At 38.3% G+C, this 5,647-nt stretch overlaps 1 protein-coding gene across 2 annotated transcripts in view; it reads left to right on the top strand.

Annotated features, from left to right (window-relative positions):
* The first annotated feature begins 1,791 nt into the window (after positions 1-1,791).
* The window catches only part of LOC105564949 (TWiK family of potassium channels protein 18), a 230,124-nt gene continuing 226,268 nt past the window's right edge, over positions 1,792-5,647 (top strand). For both annotated transcript variants that reach the window (XM_012017739.1, XM_012017740.1), the window contains exon 1: positions 1,792-3,560. The gene's annotated coding sequence lies outside the window, so the exon portion shown is untranslated. The remainder of the gene's footprint in view (positions 3,561-5,647) is intronic.

Genomic DNA, 5,647 nt, shown 5'->3' with positions numbered 1-5,647 from the left:
ATCTTTTTTTGCTCTCACCTTTCGTCTCTCTACCCGCGGCTTCCTTTTTTTTTACGAGGCGTAAAATACCGTCCACCGATCGCTGGTTGGCGCTAGTCGTAAATTGGTTACCGACCAATTGCCTGCTTGGTAGCATGCTTGGAGAATCGAAGCTTTTCGATGCGGCCTGTGGATTCCAGCGGACACGTAAACGTTATCTCATTGTCGCTCCGTTTTATCGATCCGACGGCAGTCTCCTTTTATTGCTGCGCGAAAAGTAAAAGCCCGTATCTTAAACGGATCGCGCGATATTGTAACGGAATGGCGACGAAGTGGATTTAGAAAGAGTTCAGGATTCGAAGAGTTTAGAAACACTTTCGGGCATTCTACGTAAAGAAAATTCACCGTTACAACACAGCTTAAAATATTTTTATGAATATAGGCATAAATTTTCAAGTCAGCAGACAATTTGAAACAAATTTGTTCCCTTTTGACATCTCGTAGGAAACAGGATAGTTTGATAAAGCGGATGAAAATTAAATGAACTCATATAGAGCTTGATAATTTTTTATGAAAGACTTAACAACGCCATATCACTCCATCACGCGCTGTTTCTCCGTCCGGAATTCTTTCTTTTTTTCAGATCTGCGCATATCGCGGATCCGCGCGCCACGCGAGAGAAAAAAAAAAGCGAGAGCTTTGCACTCTTGATCAGGCATTATATTTCCACCGATTAATTATCTTGCAGCGATATGTCAAACCTCCCCCCGTTCATTGCTCTTCGTGCACCCTCGGCGTCAGTCGCTCGCGATCGGTCAAGTTTGCTCCAGTCCGCAAGCGCCGAAAGGGCGGTGGGGCTTGCGAGCTTTCAAGCGCAGAGCCTCCGCTCATTCGTCCATTTGCGTCGCTCGCGAGCACTTCGTGGGTTCGCGGCAGTGCGTGCACTTCTGATGAACGCGTGTGTATATCGTCGCGCGTGATGGTCGTGCAGCGATCGATTGACGCGCCTTTCCCGCGAGATTGACCAAGTGAATCGTCGCGATCGATCGAGGTCGCGAGATCGCCGACGAACTTTTCGGAGTCTGTCGATTGCCGTGACGTTCTCACGTAGCTTACTCTCACTAAGATCCGTGGAACTGAGTGCCGAAGCGTATTTGGGATTCGGGTTGGTTGAATTATTTCCACTACAGTGTCCCTTGTAGCGAGAGATGGGATAGTGAAAAAAACTCGAAAGTGCTTTCGTCACTTAAGATTTCGTGCAAACGTAGAAGAGAGGGAAAGCTCAGATTTATTATATTTTATTATTCTAACCGTTTGTAGACTTATTTGAAATTCAACAAGGTCGGAGCCGTTTGATCCTGCGGGGTTGATGCCTTGTTGTTAATTAATCATCCGGGATTAGAGGTCGTTGCTTCTAGGGCAATGCACGGCAAATACTGTGTGCAATATACGCGAAATTAACAAGGAATTGATCTTTAGCAAGACACCTTTGCCGCATTTAACCGTTGATTTATAATTCTTCTAAAAGATATATACATATCTCTAATAAAATATATATATCTTTAAACGAACAGTTTATCTAGCGTAACAATTTCAGTTTAATCGGTCCAATTCAACCGTATTTTGGAACATTTTTAGCCATTTTAATTGCCAGAACGTTAAATTTTAACATTTTATACACTAATTTATCAGCTTTTCATAAATTATTTTAAAATTTACTTTAATTAATATTAAATAGCAAGTAATTAAATATTAATGACGAAAATTACTATATTTAAATTACCGTAATAACCGTAATTGAAGTAAAATTGAAGTAAGATAATAAACTTTGTGTCAACCCTAGATGAACTACTGAAAACATAGAACACGTATAAAAGAATATCCATACATCGGTGAATTATAAAATGAAATATTTATACCGCCTGCCGTCAGAAACTCTGACTTTTTCAATAAAACATTCGAACAGTTTTGTTAAGTTAAATTAAGAGAAAATTGGCTTAATGAAACATTTTAATGAAAACGTTTTTTCTCCTGACAATGATGTTTTTTTAATTTCATCTAAAATTATCTCGAAATATTCAATTAAAATTGAAATATTCTTTGCTTTGCCATGCATTTGTATTCCTTTTAATTTTCTAATCGCGAAAATCTCTCTTTGAAGAAAACTGTGGAAAATTCTACTAATCCAGAAATAATATTTTTCACGCATTCATTGTTAATTAAAAATCAAAATGTAATCCATAAATATGTAGATTAACGAGATATTTTATTATAAAGCTCTCGCGTTATTTCACTAAATATTATAGGACAAAATAATAGCATAAAATAATACAAGTGAACTGTTATTTGTTGGTATAATTTAATAAAGCCATTTGTCAATTAAAGATATTTCTGCTAAATTACAAATATCAAGATTACTTTCGTACTTTGAACGCCATAGACGTGTAACGCGAAAAGAATTTTATCGCTGCGCGAAATGACGACCTTCAACGTATCTTCAGTGTTTCATGTTGCGTAAACTGAACGTAATGTATATCCACGATAAAATGCATGTTTATTAAACCAAATTCCATCATGAAAATGCGAAAGATCATATGGACACGCGTTGGGCACCGGCGAGGCGTTTTGCACGCACGATTTCACCTGTGTGCGACGCGTGCGGGCGAGACTCGTGAGCAGAGCCTATACGGCAATTGAATTTCGCAATGGCTCGATAATTCGCAATTAAACCGTCTACCCGACATTGTTACACAGTGAATGGGTTCGCGTGTAAGCGCGAAAGAGACCGCGGCCGATAACCAATAAAAAGAGCTTCTGTTTATAGGTAGTTGGAAGCTCAACGGTAATGGTTGATTATATTGCACGGTAATATTACACGGGTAATCTGAGTCCCTCAACGCGAACGTTATAACATGAGCGATGTCTTTGCGCACATAGAGTTGGAATATCGTGTTTTAGGAACTTTTTTGACGGAAGATATATTAAGTTCACGTTTTACTATCGGTATGATTTATTTGAAGCTAGAAAAAAAAATGCGGAAAAGCAACGAATATACTTGCAGCGAAGTAGATTGCTAGGCGGTATTGATTAATGTTTCGCTTGTAGAACCTGGGTTACATTCGAGAGGTTTAAACATAAGCAAGGAGGTAACGCCAATAACGTAATATCGGTTTTAAATATTAGTCTCAGGTTGAAATACAGGTTTTACATTCTAGAGGTATTTAAAAAAATACATATACATAAATTTTTCCGGGGCTGATGTGCGCGGTTCCTATGTGCTATTAATGACAGATATTGTAAGGATGAATTGCACGATGTAAAATATATTATGACAGAATTGTGGTGATGTGTGGAAATGAACGTGACAAGTTTCGTCAATAAGACAGCGTGCTAGTGACATCGTGTTAGTGTAAAGTGCGCAGAGCAGCTAATTTGCATCTCGCTTCGTTCCGAGGATTGTTAATTGACGAAAACCACGTAATCTTTTCAGACCTCAAGATAGTTTCGAGGCGGTGCCGCTAATAAAACTGCCAAGTGCATCGTTAATTCCTGCAACTCGCCTTGCGGACTTGGACCGATCGGTGAGTTTATTCATAGCTAATGTAAAGATTGATTATGCGCTCTTATGATTTATGTGTCACTGACAATTACATAAAATCGTTTGCAGTCAATGTACTGTAAAATATAGCCTAGATAATATGGCGGGACAAATTCTTTGGGGTCCTATATTGTGAAATACCAAATCCTCGTATAAAAAAGAAACTATTTTTTCGTATATCAGCAAGTACATATATGGTGAATATCGTAATTTATTTTAGGCGTAATTACATCACGAAAAATAATTGATCTTGTTTGTAAAAGTATTAATCTTGTTTGTAAAGGAAGCATTTTTATGCGAAAGAATATCTATGACATGTTTTTTTTCAAGCAAAAACATATGTGTACACAGAAAAATTTTTACGGACAATAACGGTAAAAGCATAAGTTATAAATACAATTATATTTTGATCATAGCGCGACGTACTTTTTCCACTAAATGATTAGCTTGGCATATTTTTGAGCGTGAAAAATATCAAAGAAAATACACATTTTTAATGTCTCTTCATAATAGTAAAAGTATAAACATTTTTTCGTTTATTATAACAAGTTTAATTCTGTGAGGACGGAATTCATTTAGTACATATGAGACTTTTTTTATTATGTCACGTAGATATCTAGTGTGTATTCACGTTTTGTTGTTGAAATAGCAAGTATATATTAAATAAGAAAAGATATAAAGCTAGGGGAATGATCTAGGAAAAAACCAGAGTGAATAGAAAAAGCGCCGTGCGAGTGTAGAATCAAGCTCAATGGTATTGGTCTCCAATCCCTCTTCCATTGATGTATGATGTGGCGAAACGGAATCTGAAAAAAGATCGACGGTCCGTACATCGATGTCAATTTGAAAAAAAAAAAAGAAAATGCGTCCGTTCGGTATCCAGTGAGACGTATACGAAAACTTCCTTCCTACGTTCCGAAGATCCGTTAACTCTGCAGCTAATTTAATTTATCAATTACACATTATTGTCTTGAAATCTTTTATACACTTTTTGCGTGGATATTGTGTTTCAATACGGTATCGGTCCTCATTCAGCGAGAACAATATATAGTTAATTAAGAGGAGCCTCTCAATGCAACAGAAATACAATAGGCTTTAGAATAGCAGTCACGTGCGTGTTGTTGTTCACCTGCGAAATATGTAATTAATCAAACTTAACCGGCGCGATGGTATCGCCGTTGAAAAATGCGGTAGAATAGGAGCCGTGAATACAAGGCGTGATTCAAGAAAAGGAAGAAGTTAACACGGGCTTGGTATGTGCCAAGGCTATTTCGAAAGAGTTACTGGCGACGCTAATATCAGTAATACTAACCCCACAACCGTCGCGATATTTCGACCCTAAAGCTGCTGCCGCGCGTACTGGAAGCTATCCAACGGATATACCTTACGGTATCCATTCTACCGTTTCCTGAAAATGGGGGCGATGTTAAAGAGGCCTAGATTTCGAAGATTTACAGTGCTGCGTTAAACGCGCAAGCGCACTGACAATGCGGGGAAATTTGTGAAAAACACTTGAAGGATATCGATTGGGAGAAATGATATATTTTTCGGGATTATTTTACATTTACATGAGACCTGTAAATGTAAATGGAATTAATACATTTATATGTGAAACAATTTGCTTTATATTTAAATTGCCTTTATGCATTATACAATACAAGAAATTCATGTGGAGATATTGGATTTATTTTTGCAAATGTGCCGCGTTTATCGAAATTGGGCGGGGCATGCAACGTGGTGGTTCTTGGGTATCGATAACATTTAAATGTCAGTTATCGCTCGGTGGTTTTACATGAATATACAGGGTGAGTTATAACATTTGTCCACGAGCTCGTGAGAAGGTAGAACGGATCGAGATGAACAGAAAAGTCCTGAACCATTTGCAATTTTTGCAATAGTTAACGAGAAATAAATTATCGAAAATCGTCGTCTTTGCCCTGCCCACTGTCCAATTCGAGCGCGTAGCGAGATGTGAAGGGGGGAGGGGGGGACAGCGCGCAGTTGCCGGCGAGTTGTTTACGTCGCCGCTCCCGCGTCTCGGGTCCCCATCCCTCGCCTGGCAATATCGAT

The sequence above is a fragment of the Vollenhovia emeryi genome, unplaced genomic scaffold (genome assembly GCF_000949405.1).
Source record: "Vollenhovia emeryi isolate VEMERY1.0 unplaced genomic scaffold, V.emery_V1.0 DF939157.1, whole genome shotgun sequence".
NCBI classification, from domain to species: Eukaryota; Metazoa; Arthropoda; class Insecta; order Hymenoptera; family Formicidae; genus Vollenhovia; species Vollenhovia emeryi.
The sequence above is the reverse complement of the archived record's forward strand: the minus strand, read 5'-3'. Positions and strand labels throughout refer to the sequence as shown.